This window comes from Equus quagga, unplaced genomic scaffold (genome assembly GCF_021613505.1).
Source record: "Equus quagga isolate Etosha38 unplaced genomic scaffold, UCLA_HA_Equagga_1.0 153_RagTag, whole genome shotgun sequence".
Classification (NCBI taxonomy): Eukaryota; Metazoa; Chordata; class Mammalia; order Perissodactyla; family Equidae; genus Equus; species Equus quagga.
In genome coordinates, this window is record NW_025796915.1 from 8,376,320 (window position 1) to 8,397,633 (window position 21,314).

The 21,314-nt window shown below is 36.5% G+C and overlaps 1 protein-coding gene across 6 annotated transcripts in view; it reads right to left on the reverse strand.

Annotated features, from left to right (window-relative positions):
- Positions 1-20,786, reverse strand: part of LOC124233101 (dual specificity mitogen-activated protein kinase kinase 5-like) — a 135,154-nt gene extending 114,368 nt beyond the window's left edge. For 5 of the 6 annotated variants that reach the window (XR_006886973.1, XM_046650217.1, XM_046650215.1 and 2 more), the window contains exon 1: positions 20,661-20,786. The gene's annotated coding sequence lies outside the window, so the exon portion shown is untranslated. Of the gene's footprint in view, positions 1-956; positions 1,104-20,660 lie in introns of those variants that run through there. The other variant, XM_046650213.1, reaches the window with a different exon arrangement.
- Positions 20,787-21,314: the final 528 nt, after the last annotated feature.

The following is a 21,314-nucleotide window of genomic DNA, read 5'->3' on the forward strand; positions in this document are numbered from 1 at the left end:
AAAGGAAATAATTTCCAAAGCCCAGTAAGTAGAACTATAAAAACAATTTAACGTTTATGAGGAGGCATTTTTGCCAGACCATATGCACTCATTCCTCAACAAGGCTACTGAACTGGTCTCCCTATTTTTGCACCTGCTCTACTATAGTCTGTGTTGAGCACAGCAGCTAAAGTGATCCTTTTAAAACTTACATCAGACCACGTCACTTTTCTGCCTAATACCTCCAAGGGCTTCGCAACTCAATGCAAGGTCCTCATGATGGTCTCTAAGGCCTTCTCTTAGCTGGCCCCCCACTACCTCTGTGCTCTCATCCTTCCTCCTCCTCTCCCGGCCCACTCTGCTTCATCTCACCTGCCTCCTTGCCAGGCAAGCTCCTGTTCTGTGGTTCCATATCCCTGGAATACTCTGCTCCCATACATATGCATGGCTGGCTCCTTCACTTCTTTGAGGCTTCTGTTCAAATGCTACCTTTTTAGGAGAAGTCTTCCCTAACCACCCAATATGAACAGCAATACCTTCCCACCCCAGATACTCCCTTTCCTTCTTCCCTGTTTCAATGTTCTTCTTAACATTTACACCACGGACACACTGTGTCAGCACAAGGAAATCTGTTCCCTCACAGTTCTGCCTCTTGAAGGGAAGCTTCATGAATGCAGAGACTTGATCTGTTTCGTTCACTACTACATCCAGAATGGTGCCTCGTACAGACTAAAAACAATACTTATTGAGCAAACGGTGAGTGTATCTCTCTACTAAACAGATGGGCAGACGTACTCACCCAGCAAAGCACGAATTCAGCCTGAGAAGCAGCTACATCTTTCCCTACTTAGTAGCATATACTTCAGAAGGAACACATTTCACTGTTAAGGAATACATTTCTAAATGATGTTTTTCACTCTGAGAAGAATCCAGTCATTCAAAAATACTCATTCAGCAAATATTTATTGACATCTTACCACGTGCCAGATAAGGTAGTAGGTGCAGTGGAGAGAAACATGAGTAAGTCCCTGTCTCTGCCCTTCAGGAATATATTCTTTGACCAAAAATACTGCACATGAGATTTCAGGATAACATTGCCTATGTATACTTTAGATGGGATTTTCTTCCTGAACAATTGGCATGCTTCCTACAATAAAGACAATGAGAGTTATGTAACTAAACAGCTACCAAGCCTGGCTGTGCATTTGAAAAAAAACTTTTTCAGTTCCATTTCAGACCTAATGAATCAGAATTGAATCTAATACAGTCCAGTCTTTAAGCCAGCATTTAGAAAAGACTGATATAACCCACTGTATTTCTCTTTGATTTAACTGCTAGAAAGTTCAGAACATCTGAAGAGAAATTTCTTCTCGTTTTACTTTACTTTTTAAAATCAATTTTATTCATTTAAAAAAAATCAATTTTATTACAATCATTTTGAATGCATAGTTTGATGAGTTTGACAAGTGTATACATCCATGTAACCACACCACAGTCAAGATATGAAAGATTTCTATCACCGAAAAGTTCCCTGTGACTCTTCACAGTCAACTCCACCCTGACCTCTGCAACCACTAATTGGTTTCTGTTGTTATAGATTAGTTTTGCCTTTCCTATATACATTATAAACTCTGTACTATGTCGCTATAATTTCTGCCTTAGTCTGACAATTAGTGTTTGGGTGGTCTGTCTCTGTCATTAATATTTAATGTGGGTATCTCGCGGATAGCACACAGTTGGGTCTTGCTTTTTTAACCAGTCTGACAATTCATGCTTTAATTGGAGCATTTAGACCATTTACACTTAATGTAATTATTGATATGACTGAGTTCAACTCTACCATCTTACTATTTGTCCCATCTGTGGTTCCCTTTTTCTTCTTTTCTTGCCTTCTTTTGGATTAGCTGGGCTCTTTTTAGCATTCCACTGATCTCTACTATTGGCTTCTAGCCAGAGGTTGGCAAACCTTTTTTTTAAAACTCAATTTCAGGTTTTGAGAGCCATATCGCTTTTGTTGTAAATATTCAATTTTGCCACTGTAATTCAAAAGCAGTCATAGGTAATATGTAAATGAGTAGGCATAACTGTGTTCCAATTAAATTTTGTTTACAAAAACAGGTAGAGAGCCAAATTTAGCCTGTGGGCTAAAGTTTGCCAGCCTCTGCTTGAAGTTTGTTTGTTTGTTTTTAATGGCTGTTCTAGGATTTGCAACGTTTCTTTAACTTGTCACAGTCTACTTTCAAATAATATTAAGAGTGCTTCATTTATAACGTAAGAAACTTATAGTAGTATATTTCCATTTTCTTTCTCACATCCTTTCTGCTATTATCTTTCCTCTACATGCATTATAAGCTCCACAATACACTATTTTTATTTTTGCTTTAAATAATTATCTTTTAAAGAAGCTTAAAAGTGAGAAACAAGTCTTTTACATACGTCTGCATGTTTACCATTGCTGGTACTATTTATTCCTTTGTGCAGATCCAACCTTCCATCTGGTATTTTCCTTCTGCCTAAACAACTTGCTTTATTTGTTATAATGCTAGTCTACTGGCAAAGAATTTTCCTTGCTTTGTTTGCCTAAGATGATTTATATTTAGCTGTTATTTTTGAAAAATACATTTTCTGGACATAGAATTCTGATAGGGTTTTCCCCCCAACATTTAAAATGTCTTTCCATTATCTTCTGGCTTGCATAGCTTCTGACAAGAAGTCTGCTGTCATTCTTATTTTTGTTCCTCTCTACTTAATGTACTTTGTTTTTTCTGAATATTTTAAAGATTTTTTTTAAACCACTGGTTTTCAAATTTTTTATTTTACTTTGGTATGGCTTTGTGTTGTCCTGGTTAGCGTTTGTTTAGCTTCTTAGACCTGTGAGTTTATGTGTTTCATCAAATTTGGCAAGTCTGGGGGCATCAATTCTTCAAATTAATTTTTGTTTCCTTTTCTCTCTTCTTTCCTTCTGAGACTCTAGATACACATAAATCTTAGACATCATGCCACTGTCTCAAAGATCACTGAAGCTATATTCATTTTTTTGGTCTCTTTTTTATTTGTAGTAATTTTGGATAATTTCTCTCTAACATCAAGATCACTAATCGTTTCTTCCGTTGTGTCTAATCCACTGTTAATTCCATCAAGTGAAATTTTGATTTCAGATATTTTATTTTTTCATCTCTAAACGTTCCACTTTGTTCTTTTTTACGTCTTCCATTTCTCTCCTCATAATGTTCATTTTTTCCTTGAAATCTTTGAGTATACTTAAAATATTTATAGTAACTGCTCTAAAGTCCTTATCTGGCAAGTTCATTATCTTGGGGGGCGGGTCCCGTTTCTACTGACTGGTTTTTCTCCTGGTTATGGTCTTTCACCCATTATCATCAGAAGAATTCTCTGTTCACCTACTAATTTTTAACCGGATACCAGATACTGTAAATCTTACGTTCTTGAGTACTGAATTTTGTTGTAATCCTTTAGAAAGTGTTGGACTTGATACTGGCAGGTAATTAACTTATTTGCAGACAGCCAATCATTCTGAGGTTTACTTTAGAGTTTTTATTTATGGAGAGCCTAGAGTAACCCCTCCTCTAGGGCTAGTTTAGCCCCACTCTTCAAGCAGGACCCTTCTAAAGTCCCTCTTGAATGCTCCAATGTATTCAACAAGGTCTCTCTCCTCTGGTTGGTTGAAATTATTAAAATTCTCAAACTTGTGTAATCTTTGGGAATTACTTAGCTTATAGCTCCCCCCAAATTTTCTTTCCCAGACAGCAGTTCTTTGTGTAGCTTTGTAAGATTTCACCCTATGAATGCAGAGATGGATGTTTAGCCAAAGACTCAAGGAGACTCCTTTACAATTTCTTGAGCTCTTTTCATCACAGCTCCTGCCTCTCTAGGACTCTACCTTGTAAATTCTAGCCATTTTGTCTGTCTCAATCTCCAAATTCTGTCTCTCTTCAACTAAGTAAGACTTCTGGGGTCTGTTTAGGTTCCTCCTCCTTATGCTGCAGTCTGGAAACCGTCTCCGGGTAGAAAGCTTGGTTGATTATAGGGCCCACCTCATCTTTTTCCCTTCTCTCAGGGCTCAGAGTCTTGCACTGCTTGTTGTCTAGTGTCTGAAAACAGATGTTTCATAAATATTTTCCAGTTTCCTAGTTGTTTTTGGTGAAGGGCAAGTCCCATAGCAGTGATTTCTTCCTGGGCAGAAGTGGAAATATGCCTTTAAAGTTCTTATCTTTTGTTCATTGTTTTGACTTTATATCATAAGCTGCTTCAAATCCTTTTTTGAAATAGATGGAATATAAATAATATTAGGATTTTAATTAGTTAAGCTAAATCTGAATTCCTGTGGCAGAATTTGAAGCAAATGGAATTCTTTAAATGTTGGAATGAGGATAGCTCCTCTAAGTTTTACTTTATCTGAATAAAATATTCCACCTTATACCTGAGGTATAAAAAATCCTAGTATATAGCCACTGAACTTACTACTTCCAAGTTTTTATTTAAAATGTGCAAATGCTACAATTCTCAAGAATAGTTCCAGGAATACTAAAACGATTTAATTTTGGTTTTGGTTTGTTTTCAACTTCACTCCAAGCCATAGACAACAGTACAACAGATTAGGCAGCAAGATTACTTTTAAGGAGGTAGTTATATTTAGACTTATTTTAGTGCAATCTCAAGTTATAGAAAACAAACAATTGAAGGCATACAGCTTTTCATTCAGCTTACTTTAAAAACATTCTAGCCTTTCTTCTGTAAGCAAAGCACAGAAAAGATGACTCATTCAAGTGACTGATTATAAATGGCAATCATCAGGGCAGATGTAAGTCATTTTGGTTTAATCAGGCCATTAATTATTAGGGTTTATCAATTAGTTTTATTGAAGGCAAGGGAGCTTCAATGAATAGTAGGGCATTGATTTTAACTGAGACCTTTTCTCAAAGAAAATACAAATGAGGTGTGTAGAATCCAGAAATTACAGGTCCTTTTCATACCACTAAAAAGAAATACACTTCTAATGTAAAACACAAGCCTTTAGTGAAAAATCAAATTAACTCTAATCCCCTTTGCATTACATATGAAATATCATGTTTTGGTGTTCTGTAACTGGAGGTTTGGTTTTAATCCATCTTGACCAAGAGGTCAATAGCACATTGGAGAAAATGAGATAAAGTATAACGCAAAGTGACTATTTTTAATATCAGATATTTCTTATCTTATTTCATTTTAGAAAAAAATTTAGTCATTTTATGCAGACAGGGTTTTTATAGGAGTCAAGATAGATTCCTGTTTGTCATATCCTCTCAGAGCAAGCAGAGATGGCATGGACAGCGTGTGAGTGTGAACGTGTGCATGTGTGTGCTGTATGACATACAAGCTTAAGGGTGATATCTGATCTTCCCACATTGACAAGGTTGTTATAAGAATTAAGTGAGACTGGGCTTAGCAGTGCCTCTCACAGAGCTGGGGCTCAGTGAATTGAATGAATAAAACTAAATTTTAGAAACATTTTGTAAACTTGAGTGCACTACGTATACTGGAAGCTACTGCTTTCTAGAATTGGTGATGACAATGACTCAGCCTAGGAAGTCAGGATGTGGATCATCTAATACACTGGACTAGACCCAAATGCTAAATAAGGTTCACTTTAATTATATAAGCTCCACCTGAAGGCAGGCTTCTTCCAGAATGGCAAGTGCTGTTCAGCTGGGATCACAGAAGAGTTAACAATTACCCAATCACAACAAGTGTCTCCTGTCACAATGTTTTCCCACTCATTCAGTGAGATTTCACAGTAAGCTGGGCTTTTTAACAATGATGTAATGTAATGCAGCAGTGACAGCCCACGTAGATAACAGGTAGTTATGATGCAATTCTGTTTAATAAATTGAAGCACTTAGAAGGTTATTAGAAAAATACCAAGGAGTTGTAAGAATGGAAGAATTTACAAATCGGGTCTCATGTCATGCAGAAAATAGTAGGTGGTTTTCTACAGGAGGCTGTAACTGAATAAAAATCAGCTTCAAAATGTCTTTAAAAATTAAACATAAACTTACCATATAACGTTTGTAGTCACTTTCCTATTCTATCTTTGAGACAGTATGAAACATCAGTTAATTACACTGATCATATACTATGTATCAATGATAAAATGGTTATTTGTTCTCAAAACTGATATGGACTAGATGATCTGATGCACTGTGATCACAAATATTTAAAGACAGATACTAACCACTCCCAAGTATCTACTCAAGAGAAATGCAATCGGAGAACCAAATAAAGACTTGTATATGAATAGCAGCATTATTCAAAATAGCCCCAAACTGGATACAATCCAAATGTCTCTCTACTAATAAATAGATGGATAAAATGTGATATATCCATACAATGGAACATTATTCAGCAATAAAAAAGGAATGGACTGCTAACACATGCAACAAGTACATGAATGAACCTTAAAAACATTATGCTAAGTCAAAGAAGTGAGATATAAAAGATTTTACATTGTGTGATTCTATTTATATAAAATATCTAAAAAGGCAAATCTATAAAGTCAGAAAATAGATTAGTGGTTCCCTGGGGCTGGAAGCAAGGATCGATTGCAAATGGGCATGAGGACTCTTTTTTGGGATGATGGAATAATTTAAAATGGATTATTGTGATAGTTGCACAGTTCTATAACTTATTAAAAATCCCTGAATCATATACTTAAAATGGATGAATTTTATGATAGGTAAGTTATATATAAATAAAGCTGTTTAAAAAAATCAGCCTCAAAACATATTTTCACTTATTAACTCCTCCATAGTTTTTTAGGTGCTTTCTGGTCCCATGGTCTCTTTCCTACTCTATTCATAACAAAATATGAAACATCAGTTAATTACACTCGTCATATGGTAAAATGGTTATTCCTTCTCAAAACTGATACACACTAGAAAGCCTGATTGTCATCATAAATATTTAAAGAAAGATACTAATTTTTCAATGTCACTTCTGTGTGTTTCAGATTATTTCCCAAAATAGTCCACTAAGGTTATATACATAAATGCAAAAACAACTGGTTCAAACATGAAAAATTTGGTCAATGAACCATAGTTGCCTCAGTAACCTCCAGTAACTGCTCTGCTCTGCTCTGATTTTCAGGCTGGACTGACTCATTTTTTTTTTTTTCCACTGAATTGACCAAATTGACTGTGGAAATTGGTATCATGTTGAGACAACCCATGTTGCCACCCATAACCGCCTCATGCAAGAAACTGTATCTTTACACATGCTGCATCAATTAGCCATTAAACAATCCACATAAACAGCATCAAGCTGAAGCTTGCCAATAAAGCCCAGAGCTTCAAGAGCATGTGCTTTCTGCAGCTCCTCACAAAAGGCTCCTCTGCCCACCACCCAGGCCCCGCCCTCAACACATCAGGGGGCAGAGTGGGAGGTTACCCTCAGTCAGGCTAGGGCTGGGCGCCAGGGCACTGTTCAAAACAGATACAAAAAAACTCTTTCATAAAACTACAGTTGGAGTTACCCAGTGTGCTTTGTATAGGGATCTATATGTCAATATCCTGGTAGGATTAGTTCCAAAGAAAATTGCAACTTCTGTACATGCTACTATATACACTTTCTTTTTTCAGGAAAGGAAAACCATGCAAATTGAGAATTCTTTTTTTGAGTGATCTATTCACATCAAGTGATGGTGATATCCTACTTTGGCTCCCTTTTGGTTTCCATTTTGTTTTATACTTAGAATATTTAATTTGTTCTGTGCTTTTATGTGTAAACCTCACTTCATGTTTTTAGAAATAGGCATGGTACAATTCTTAAGGAAATGTGAGTTGAGTTTTAAAATAAGGCATGTGGCTCTGTTGTGGGATCATAACGGAAGCAGAAATAAACTTCTCAACTTTTCCCCCTCTATAAAGCAATTACACTGTTTTGCTTGAATGCCAGGAAGCCACTTTCAGTTTACCAGGAGCCAGAGGAGACATTAGCAGGTCTCCACTCTAGTAAACTCTTCTAGCACTGTGCCAGGGTGCTTTAGCAACCTTCTTTCATTATGCTTAATTGTCTTATGAAAAGACAACTAATATATCTATCTAGTTATTTCTTGGGGACTGCATTCTAATGAATGAGAACAGCAGGTACAATTAAATATAGACTATGCTGACATTCTGCATTATAAATTCATCTGTGCACAACAGGAACACACTTAAGAGAAAACCACAATGAGATATAAAAGTTATTCTAATCACTCCATAACATAATAAAGGGTAGGTCATCCAAATATTCTTGCAAAAGCCTTAAATAAAATTAAGCAGCATAATTAGCCATCCTAAATGACAGTTATTATCTAGAGTCTCATGATTCAGTTCAGAAAGGAGGCAACAAATAAGGTTTTCCTCATTCATGAATGAAAAACGCAAGAGACATGCAGCATTTACAAGGCTAATATCAAGGGCAAAAAGGCCTGGGCTTCCCAGTTCTGCCTTCCCCCAGTGCCTGCATAGCAAGTAAAGGAGGTTCCCTTCACCGTGGATCTCAGATTCCTAGCTGGCAATATGTACCAATTCTTGGTCTATGGGAAACACCACGTGTGGGGAAACAAGTTCCTGAGAGTCAGAAGGAACCTCTATTTTTGCCCTAGCTCTACAACAATCTGCTCCCCCAAGTCTAAGATACTACCAATTGTAAGACTCCTAGTGACTAGAAAACCTTTTCAGTGAAAAAGCAAAGTAAACAACGGAATACTACATTAAATGCAGACATAATCGTAAAACACATTTTTATTGTAGACTTGACTTGGAGGAGCATATCCAGAAGACCAACTCTGATTAATTATTCTCAAGAAATAATACAAATTACAGCAGACAACACTTACTTGCCACTTGCTATATGCCAAGCAGTGGGCTAAATGCATTATTAACAAATGCATTATTATCTCATTTAATTCTCATAAATCTTGGGATAGGTACTATTAACTCCATTTTACAGATGAGCAAATTGTGGCTCAAATTAATGAAATTACTTGCCCAAGGCCACACAACTAGTCTCCAATCCTAACTCTTAAGCCGTAACAAACTATATTATATTTATGAGATAAATTTCATCTGAATTTATGGGCTAGATTTTTATGCCAGCTTTGGCATGAAGAGCTGGCTGATCTTCAGATGTTTTATTTTAGATTTTTCCACTTCTTACAGAAAAGTATATATAGGAGAGCGGTCTGGGGAAGGTTCTATTCTCTCAATCTCTTGCGACTTCTCTTGAGAAACTGTTATTTGAACTCTATCAATAGCTATTATGTACCAGACGCAGTGAGTGCTATGACCTCAAAGAGGTTAAGGATCTAACCCAAGGCCACATAGCTGAGTTGAATTAAGAGTCAGAAGCAGCAATTAAACCTGGGTCTGACACTAAAACTAGAGCTCTTCCGTTAGGCTGCCAATCACTTATTGCCTTTCTTATGACTAAGTTATTTACCTTTTTGGGGCCTTAGTTTCCTCATCTAACAATGGGGATACGATGATACCTTCCTTGGAACGTTATCATGAAGCTTGAATAAAATAATGTATACAAAAAATCTAGCATACAGATGGCACAGAGTACACAGAAGGCACTCAATGAACAGTAATATTAATAGCAATAATATTTTTTATTGTACCCAATCCAGAAGGAACTCAGTCCTCCAATAGCAAAAGAATAGATTTGATTTCCATGGTGCTGATCACCTTAAACCATGCCTTTGGAGAAAGAGACAGATGTGGAAAGGTCTTCCAACTGCTAAACATTCTTGGCAGAATATTCTATCTGAGGATAAATACCTTACTCTAAAACTAGAAAGGGGGACAAAGGATGACTTCCAATTAAGACATATTTGGCATACAGTGTCATAAATTAACTGTGATCTCCAACCTCTGCCAAGAGAAGTGACCCATCATACAGCTGTTCTCTCTTTCTCTCTGATGAGCTTCTAAATTTCATGGTTTGCTTAAGAGACAAAGCTATGATCAGAGCTATCTGTGGGGCTTGGTCGATCAAACACTCATCAGACCACATCTTGCAGGGTGCTTAGACAGGGGCTCACCATAAAGGTGAGGCGCTCATTTTAGGGTACCATGAAGACCTGTGAGTCAAACACACAATCATCATATAATCTACTTTAAATCCCAATCCCCAGCAAGAAAAATGATTTTAGGCAAGGGGATGGGGGACTAACTACCCTATCCCATTTGTATTCCTTCCCTGTATGACACATGACCTCTTGTCTATCCTCTACTGCTTTCACTGATGAAATTTTCAGACCGGGAAGGGGAGGTGGCCTGCAGGGTAATTTCCCCTGGGTTCCTCACCCTGTTAGAGAGATCCTAAAAGGGATGACTCTGTCTATGATAAATCCTAACACAGATCCATGGGAGAAAGAAAAATTAAGTTCAGGACAACTGTCTCTTAATTAAGTAGACCATTCAAATACAGACAACTATAGAAAGATCACGTTCTTTTTTTTTTAAATTAAGCCTTTTATTTTCAGATAATTGTAGATTCATGCAGTTGAAAGAAATACTGAGATATCCTGTGTACCTTCTATCCATTTTCTCCCAATGGTGACATCTTGTAGAACTATAATACAACATCATGAACAGGGTACTGACACTACTTGACACTGCCAAGACAGAGAATGTCTCCATCACCATACCCTTTCATAGCCACACCCACTTCTCTCCCACTTCAGCATCTTCTCATTAGCCCTTGGAAACCATTAATCTCCTCTCCATTTCTATAATTTTCTCATTTCAAGAATGTCATAAAAATGGAACCATATAGTATGTAACATTTTATGGTCATTTTTTTCACTCAGCATAATTATATGGAGATCCACCCAGGTTATGTATATCAATAGCTCATTCCCTTTTATTGCTGAGCAGTAGATTATATGGTATGAATGTATCACAGCTTGTTTGACCATCCACTCACTGAAGGACATGTGGGTTGTTACCAGTTTTGGGCTACGATGAATAAAGCTGCTATAAATATTTGTGTACAGGTTTTGTTTTCATTTCTCTGGGATAAATGCTCAGGAGTGTAACTGCTGAGTCATATGGTAAGCTGCATGTTTAGATTTTTAAGAAATGCCAAATTGTTTTACAGTGGGGCTGTATCATTTCACATTCCTATCGGCAATGTATTAGTGATCTAATTTCCCTGCATCCTTGTCAGTATTTTGTGTTATCACTATTTTTTTCACTTTAGCTATTCTGGTAGGTGTGTAGTACTATCTCACTGTGGTTTTAATTTGCATTTCCTTAGTGGCTAACGATGCTGAACATCCTTTCATGCGCTTATTTGCCATTTGTATATCTTCTTCAGCAGAATGTCTCTTCACATCTTTTGCTCATTTTCTAATTGGATTGTTTTTCTACTGTTGAGTTTTGAGAGTTCTTTATATATTCTACACACATATTCCTTAGAAGAACATTTTTAAGTAATGCTATATGAGGTTTCTTGTCTTTTGAAAATTATTACCACAAATACAGAAATCCTCAGTGATTACCCGAGGCAAAGAGAATGAATGACCAACGTGGGAAAGGAGGCTTAATTTCTAGAGACGTTCACTTGTGTAGATAGTCAGAGCTGGAGAAAAACCAACAACCCAGAGTCATTAAACTAGTTTGTTTACCTCAGTTAATGGGCTACGGCTTTTTTTCCCCCCAAAAGCATAAATGTTCATGAATTATGATTTACCACAGCATTGGCATATGATTAACAGTTAAAGGACAATATTTAAAGGATTTAAAAACAGGAGCCCAGGTGTAATGGTGCTCTCATCACTAGCACTTGCTTAACATAAATGCCGCCCTTTCCAGACACACTATGCAGTCACAAAGCTCAGGGAAGGCGGCCCCACACCTCAGCTCTCTCATCATCACATGTCGCCACATAAAACCAACCGGGGATGGTCCTTTTACGACTTGCCTTGCTCAAACACTAGGCAATTCCTTAAAAAAAAACTCTGGTCCTCTAGATAGCAAAATACGGCTTACATTATTTCAAAACTCACTCTAACCTATAAATAAGCACAAACTGTATAAATCTCTGCAAAAGAGGTTGTTAGGACAGTTTTGTGCAAATTACATTTTTTCATAAATTCCTTAAAATTAATCAGGTTAGTTTTCTACTGATAGTAATGCTTTCCTATAATTCTTTCCCTAAAGAATCAATTTATCCAGGAAATGATCATTCCCTAAATTATTTTTGCCACAAACCCCAATTTTTACATACACAAAGGTATTCTTTTACATTATCAACTTGACATCAAAATTTCTTCTACGATTTCATTCTTCTTTTCTCAATAAATATAATCGAATAATTTGGAATATAATACAAACATTCTTTAAATCTTAAAATTTACACTGATCTCATTTAAAAGGTATTAGCAAATATATGTAACATTTACCTGCCTACACTCTTTTGGATTATCAGCCTCCAATTTTCTTCCAAATTCCTTCCTTAACAAGGATGCCCTTTCATGAGACCTTCTTGTACCCTTTTGGCAACTTCCTGTGGAGCTACAATTATTTCAAAATAAAAAGATTTTTTAAAGAGAATGCCCTTGCTTTCCATCCTAGTTGTGACTCTACGTGTCTTTTTTATAATTCTTTGTTAATGTTAATGCTTTATATTCAGTATACTTTATCGTTTAAAAACCTTTCCCCTTAAAGATGTCTGTTGATTTGATTCTACCAGTCTGGTTTAGAAAGTAACCATTTTCTTACTAAGCCATACTGCTTTCTCAATTATGTGTTTGCATTTCACTCTCATCTTCAGTTCTAAAATATTTCATGTTTCCTAGAATTCCCCACTTTGAAGGAACACAAAATAGTTTATACACGTTAAGCACTCAGAACAGTGCCTGGTACAGAAAGTAAGTGCTTAATAAATATTCATCATTATTACTATTTTCATAGCAAAATCGACTCTTGGGGGTTTCTATCTTTTTCTTTCTTCTCCCTCCCGTATGCCCTCTGATTTGCTTTGTTCCCTTACCTTGGCCAATGCATCATACTTCCTTCAGTCATGGATCACAGCATCCAGAATCCTGGTGCTTGAAGGAAACTGAGTGATCATTTAGCCATCCCTTCACTGTATATATGAGGAAACCGAGGCTCAGAGAGCAGGAGTGACCTGCCTTTCAGGGTCACACAACAAGGCAGGCAGGCAGTGGGACTGAATTGGGAATTCAAATAAAGCTTTATTCCTTCTTAGAAACTGAGCTTTTTAAACTGTCCAAGTCAGGCCATGTCAGTGCTGCAATCTGAAGCTCTTTAATAATATCTGAGGGGAAAAAATGGATTAACTAAGAAAATTTTCTCCAATTTCCAGATCCTCCAAATTGTTGGACAGTGACTTTTAAGTTTCTCTATTACTCCCTCCCCCTCTCTTTTTGACATAGTAGATGTCCTTTAAATCATGAGGGATTTTTTTTTTCAAGCTACTGAGTTGCTAAGCCAAACCTAGGCAGGATTTTCCATGAGCCATGAAACATGGTGATAATAACAGAATCACCAAGATCCTTTGAAAGAATGGTTTGTCTTTTTGGCAGAGGAAATTTCTTTCTAAAGTAGGGCTTCTACCACACTACTAAGTAAGAGAATATGCCTTTTTTCTCTTCCTTTCTTTTTCTTTAAAAGTCTGATTTACGGAGGTATAATTTAGAGTAAAATTAACCCTTTCCAGGTCCTTCTAACAAATGTGTACAGTCATGTAACCATCAAAATCAAGATACAGACCATTTCTAACACCACCCCCAAATTCCCTCATAGCTTTACAGTCAACCCTTACTCTACCCTTGGCAACCACTGACGTATTTTCCATCTTTACAGTTTTGCCTTTTCCAGAATGTCATATTAATGAAATGACACAATAGGTAGTCCTTCAAGTCTGGCTTCTTTCACTCAGCATAAAGCATTTGATACTCATCCACATCGTGTGTATCAGTGGTTTGCTCCCTACTACTGCTGAGTAGTATCCACTGTGTGGATGTACCACAGTTGGGTTGTTTCCAGTTTGGGGCTCTTACGAATAAAGCCGCTAGCACTGGGATTTGCTGATCATGTTGCAGCAAAGTGCCAAACTGTATTCCAAAATGGCTGTACCATTTATATTCCCACCAGCAATGAATCAGAGTTTCAGTTGTTCTGTATTCTTGTCAGCACTTGATATTATCAGTTTTTTCTTTAATTTTAATGAAGGTCTCTCTTTTAACAGAAAAAAAGTAGCAGGAAACATTTTTTAGCATACTGAACTACTGCCAAAAGTTTAAGCAACCTTGATTCCTCTCGTCCTCCTAAAACTCACAAGCAATCTAGCAGAAAATTCTATTGACTCTACACTTAAAATATATCCAGAATCTCACCAATTCTCTCCATCTTCTCCCGTCTTCCTGATCTGAGCTTTTATAACTCACCTGGATTACTGCAGCAGTTCCTAACAGCTGCTTCTACTGTTGCCCACTGACACACTTGCCTCCTCGCGGTATCCTGAACACTTCAGGCACATCCTACCTGCTGTCTTCTGCTCTACTCCACCACACACCTAACTGACTAGCAACTCTCCTCCTTCAAAAGCATTTGCTCCAATCTCATCTTCTCTGTGAGGTCTACCTGATGAGCACTGCAACCTACCCTTTGCCTCCCCTAAACTTGATCTAGTTTTTCTTTTCTTCATATTACTAATCACCTCCTAACACACTCTGTACAGTCAGGGGTCACTTAACAACAGGGATACATTCTGAGAAATGCACTATTACATGATTTCATCCTTGTGCGAACAACACAGAGTGTACTTCACAAGCCTAGATGGTATAGCCTACTCCACACCTAGGCTACAAACCTGTACAGCATGTTACTGTACTGAATACTGTAGGTAAACGTAGCACAATGGTAAGGATTTGTATATCTAAACATAAAAAAGGTACAGTAAAAATACAGCATAAAAGATAAAAATGGTACACCTGCACAGGGCACTTACCATGAATGGAGGCTGCAGGACTGGAAGTTGCTCTAGGTGAGTCTGTGAGTGAGTGGTGACTGGATGTGAAGGCCCAGGACACTACTGTACACTGCTACAGACTTTATAACCTCTGTACACTTAGGCTACATTAAATTTATAAAAAAACATTTTTCTTTCCTCAATAATAAATTAACCTTAGCTTACTCTAACTTTTTTACTTTATAAACTCTTAAATTTTTTTTTTCTTTTTTTTTTTTTAAGGATTGGCAGCTGGGCTAACAACTGTTGCCAACCTTTTTTTTTTTTTCCCTGCTTTATCTCCCCAAAATCCCCTGTACACAGTTGTATATCTTAGTTGCAGGTCCTTCTAGTTGTGGGAAACTCTTAAATTTTTTAATACTTTTTGATTCTTTTGTAATAATACTTAGTTTAAAACACAAATACATTGCACAATTGTACACAAATATTTTTTTTCTATCCTTACTCTATAAACATTTTCTATTAAAATTTTTTTTTTTTTTTTTACTTTGTAAGCTTTTTTGTGAAAAACTAAGACACAAACACACACATTAGCCTAGGCCTACACAGGGTCAGGATCATCAATATCACTCTCTTCCACCTCCACGTCTTGTCCCACAGGGAGGTCTTCAGGGGCAAGAACATGTAAAGAACTGTCATCTCCTATGATAACAATGCCTTCTTGAATACTTCCTGAAGGACTTGCTTGAGGCTCTTCCTGAAGAGGTATCACTCTCTTCAGAAATATATCCATGGTGATTTGCTTGGTTTGTTTCTTTTTTTCATCATAGATTTGCTTTTAAGCACATAGAGCACCATGAACATTCCTCTCTATTAACGAAAACCCTTTGGTGTTGGGGTCTATGTTTTCAAGCTTTTTAAGGAGGCTGCTGAAGTCTGCGAAGCTTCTGTTAAACCCTTCATTGTGAATTTTCTTGGAGGTTTTTCTTCTTGTTCTTCTCCTGCAGTTTCCTTTTCTCTTGCTATGATGTTACGATGGTTACAACATCACTAGGCAATAGGAATTTTTCAGCTTTATTATAATCTTATGGGACCACCATCATATATGCAGTCCATTGTTGACTGAAATGTTGTTATGCGGCACATGACCGTATTTACTTACCCAACCCTGCCCTACCCCTGCTAGAATATAAGTTTCATGAGTATAGAAATTTTTTATTTTACATATCGATGTATTCTAAGGACTTAGACCAGTGCTTGCAACTTAGCAGGTATAAAATAAATAGTTGTGAATGAATAAAATAACAACACTGGCTTTGGCGTCTAATCAAGCACCAGTTGGAAGACTCGTGTTAGGCCAGATTTATAAAAAGGAAAGCAAGGGGTAGAAAACAAAATTTCTAACATGCATGCTGAAACCACAGACTTAGTTTCTCTAAATACAAGTCTATCTGGGCAGGTTTTGCCTTCAAAATAATATAAAAAATATATATATAATATAAAAAATAAGAAATATTAAAAAGGTCTCCTATTAGAGAAAATAAATGAAACTAACCAGGCTCATAAATACAAAAAATATCCTGGGACACTAACTGTCTAGGTTTTTTCTTTCTTATAAACTTCTCCTTCTGTGTAAGATTGCCCCAGCCTGATTGCCAATTTTATTTTCTTAATCTAAGTTCTATTCTCATTACCCTTCCATTTCTATTTTTTATCCTCAGGGAAAGAGAGAGCAGTTACTGCCAGGGCATTCTCACATCTTCCAAAGAAATGGCATAGGTGTTAATCTTGTATTTATGTTTGATGTGGGTAATGATGGCTATGACTGGAGCTGCAGGTTTATTAATATGCAGGGCTCTCACCTCATTAGTGGCGATGTATGTTTTGAAGTTAAGCTGCAATGTTTGCTGTAATGCCGGATCTGGCCTAACAGACTCTCACTGTTCATTTTCTTTGTTTTTACCCAGTCAGTACATGCTATGCTTACAGGGCTCACACATATGCTTTTTTAATAAAAACAATTTTTCCACAGTAGTTAATCTTGGTGGAAGTTTCAAATATGTTTAGTAATTACGTCTTTGTGTGATATCACGTTTATCCTAGAGAAAAATATTCATAATTTTTGACCCTGTAATACAAAGTATAATAAACTCTCTCCTTGGCTTTATTTGGTATTGGGGTATGCTTATTAATCAGATAAAGTGATTAATTCATAGTTATTATACAATAAAAACATGCTTGAATTATTAGCATTTGATAGTTTATAAAGTACTTTCACATATATCATCTCAACCAATTCTTAAAAAGAACAAAATAATAGTAAAACCTGATTGAATATGATATTCAGTGATCCATTATGAATGGCAACTGTTATACTTCAATTTCTAAAAAAATATACAGTTGACATAATACACTATCGAATAAACTCATCTGTATCAGACTAACGAGCCTCATGGGATGGATGGCTTGTCACTGCTTGTCACTCAGATTTCATTCTACCCTACAGTCTTCACTGGATGTGCACCATAGGAAAGATTCTAGATTTTCAACAGCTTGTTTAGAAGTACAAGACCCTTGTTTTCAGGGGCAGCATTTGGTAGGGAAGAAAATGATGATCAGAGGAGAACATGGGTACTGAGCCCAAGACAAAGGAGAAAGAGCCTTAGATCCCTCAGCAGTAATTCTCTTTCACCATCTTCTTTTCACTCTCTATTTTCTCAAGGCACCAGGACCAGGCCCCCCTTCCTGCAGAAGGACACCTCTCTTTGATTTGACAATGTGACACATATTCAGATAGAATTCCCATCATCATTCATTTAGAGAAAGCAAAAATGAGTATATGTGCTTGTAAGAAGGTACAGCAATCAGCTTATATAGTAAAAGTGTATAAACAAGTATATTACCTATTTAATTGCCTTAGCTGAACTTAAAAGCTCTGATCTTTAATTGCCTGATTGAACTGATCCAAAAACCTACAATTTTTTAATCAAGGAGAAAATTAAATGGCTTTTTGATAAATAAAAAGGCATCTTTAATCTTATTTTTATGGAATCCAAGTTATTAAGTATGGACAAAAAGCTCTAAAATATTATGTTAACTACTCAATCTGGAGTAAAATTCTTATTACAGTGCTTTACAAAAGTCTTCAGGGACATCTGGCTTCTTCCACCTTTCAATAAAAACACATGCTTTTAAATCCAGAAGGTAAAAGTTTCCATGAATAACCAGGAAACTCAAAAGCTTAGCATATAAATATATTTAATGAGGTGCCTTAGCACAGCATATTATTTCTATAGTTGGGTATCCCTAACTACCAGTAAATAACCATTCCTCTGCACTGTAATTCCTTAGTGTTTCCATCTAGACAGATGCAGATGCACAGTCACTCACTGGTATTTATTTAAAAATGAAATCCTTTGAGAGGGTTTGCTGGTCCACTACCACCGCCCCCTCTCAGGCCCTGGCAGATATCTTCTTTCCATAACTAGTTGCATTTTATAGCAGGTTACTCTCTGTGGGAATTGGGCTGGCCAGCACAGACTGAAAAGAGAAGTACAGGCTCAGGATTCCTTTTTGAAACCTCTATGTTCTCAATTTGGTCAAACCTTTAAGACCCTGGTATGTCACTGATCAAAGAACGCTTTCTTAGCCCGAGTTGCATCCAGAGCTTGGAAGAAGGACCTGGTTAATCACACTTGCACACGGTGATTACAGTGTGGTTGTACTGAGAATCTGACAAACAGCTTAGACTTTATTTTTAGATCCAGACATAAATCTATATGAAACAGGTCTATCAAGATCCCATTTCAAAAGAAAAATTTAATTATTTCTTCAAAACAAAGAGTAAAACTAAAACCAAATAATTTAGATACAGGAAATACTAGAGGTATACCTACTTATCAGCATGATTTCTGATTTTAAAGAAGAAAAACAAAGATGATTGCAGAATAACTAAACAGTATTTCCCCATCCACTATAGTCCTTAGTGCTACTAGATTCCTCACAGAAAGCTAAGGCTAGTGAGAATTCATTACAAGCCAAAATGATGCTGTATGCCCAGAGTACAGGATGGTCCTAAGGATCACTTTAATAATAACATTTGCATTTCCACGGCAAGGTCCTTTTAATGAAGGGATGCTATTGAGAATTGATGACTTCCTTGAGTTCCTTTGTTAAATGGATAGCAGATGTTCACAAAAATCAATAAAATGACAAGAATTGACCACTGTGTTAATTCCTATTAAAATGGCTATAACCACTTTATGGGTTGATGAGGGGGGGAGGTAGGAGTACAGGGAATAGAAACAATATAAGTCATATTATGTTAAATACTATTCTCTCTTAATCTTGGTGGTGTTCTCTCACCCACCAGATGTGTTTACATGCTGACTTACACCCAAGAAGAGTAATGCTAACACAACTCAGCTCACTCTCCCTGCATCTACATTTGGCACCAACTATACTCTAGAAATAGAGTAGACCGGCTTTAAAGAAAAATTTGGTTTATGATTCCATTTAATCAGCATAAACACTCAAGAACTGAATTGATATTTTACTTGTCACATCTATATACCCTCTTCAAAAGAGGCAGGAGGATTTAAGAAGAAATTTGGAATCACTAGGATATTAAAACCACCCCAAACAAAAACAACCCTTAGTGACAGATGTGATACTACAATTGAAGACATCAGTTGTTTTCTTTCATAGTTGATACCTTTTCTAAAAAAACTTTCCTTTAATCACATCTAATGCATATGCTGTTGCATTCCCCAATGTGCATAAAGCTAGGCCGAGCAGATGTGTAAAATGAAACAATACTGTTAGTAACATTAGGCCCTGAAGGTGCTTTATTATAGTCTGTTTCTTTTTGCTCCAAATGAATTCAGACATTTTAGGAACATTAAAAAAAAGCAAAGGGAGGTTCCTTTTGCAACATTCAACAGTTAATCTGTTATTCTCTCAAGTGCTCTGTTAATAGACTAGGAGACTAATTTCTGATGCTTTCACTAATTCCTTCTATAAAGTTTCACTCTCACGGTATGTGAAGCAATCTCTTAAAGAACAGTGTATGATGATATAAGAAATATTAATGAAAGAAATGGGGGGCCAGCTCCGTGGCCGAGTGGTTAAGTTCACGCACTCTGCTGCGGCGACCCAGGGTTCGGATCCTGGGCGTGGACATGGCACCGCTCGTCAGGCCACGTTGAGGCGGCGTCCCACATCCCACAACTAGAAGGACCTGCAACTAAGATATACAACCGTGTACAGGAGGGTTTGGGGAGATGAAGCAGAAAAAAAAAAAAAAGAAGATTGGCAACAGTTGTTAGCTCAGGTGCCAATCTTTAAAAAAAAGAAAAAAAAGAAAGGGATGCAATTGTATAAAAAAGTGAAGGTTTTGCATTAACTAGAGTTAAATAAGAAAAATAAGATCTGTCACTTTCAAATATTATGAAACACAATTTTACGTGTTTGGTAAACATGATTCACAAAAATATAATACCAAGTTTATAATATAAATCAGAGCAGTTGAGGGAGAAAATAAAAAAATAACATTTATAAAGCAGCCATATTTTTGACTAGCAAATATATCAGCTGGCTTAAATATCTAATCATTTATTCACTATAAAAATCAAGATGTCCAGAAAGCTCCCCATCCCACCCCAAATTAAGTTAGAGCTTGTAAGCTCAGTACCTACCTCTATGTAAAATCTTTAAACTCCACAAATAGGTAAGGCCTTTAACAACCTAAATTTAAGAAAGACAAAACAGTATGATGATGGTTTTTATATGGAACTCTCCACATGGTTAAGCATATAATCATAAAACCATATTCTTCCTTTAAAACTCCGTGAACCAATAAGCATTTATTGAACATCCCCCTTTTCCGTGCCAGGCTCTGTGCTACCTTCTATCTGGGAAATTTAATCATTAAAAGCTTTAAAAATTTTTATATAGAAATTGTCATAAAAGGAGATGCATATGTGTTTATTCACACTCACTGACCCCTTATGCACATGAGTGTCAACTTACCAATTTCAAGGCTGACTTCATAATTTGGTATCAGATACAACGAAGGAACCACTATTACTCAAAATTTACTGTAAGAATTTAAAAGCACTTATCATTACAGAAAATTTTAAGTGAGTAAGGATTATAAGAACAAGAAAACCTACCATTATGAGAAGTAACTGAGTAACGAGGAAAAGAGGGTTGGGGGCTAAATATGCAACGATTTCAGCTGATCAAGAAAGACTAAGAGCAGTATTAAAAACAGAAATGCAAAATGAGAAACCTAATTTCCAAATACTAGAGATCTAGAAGAAGATAAAATCTATATCAATTGATGCTGA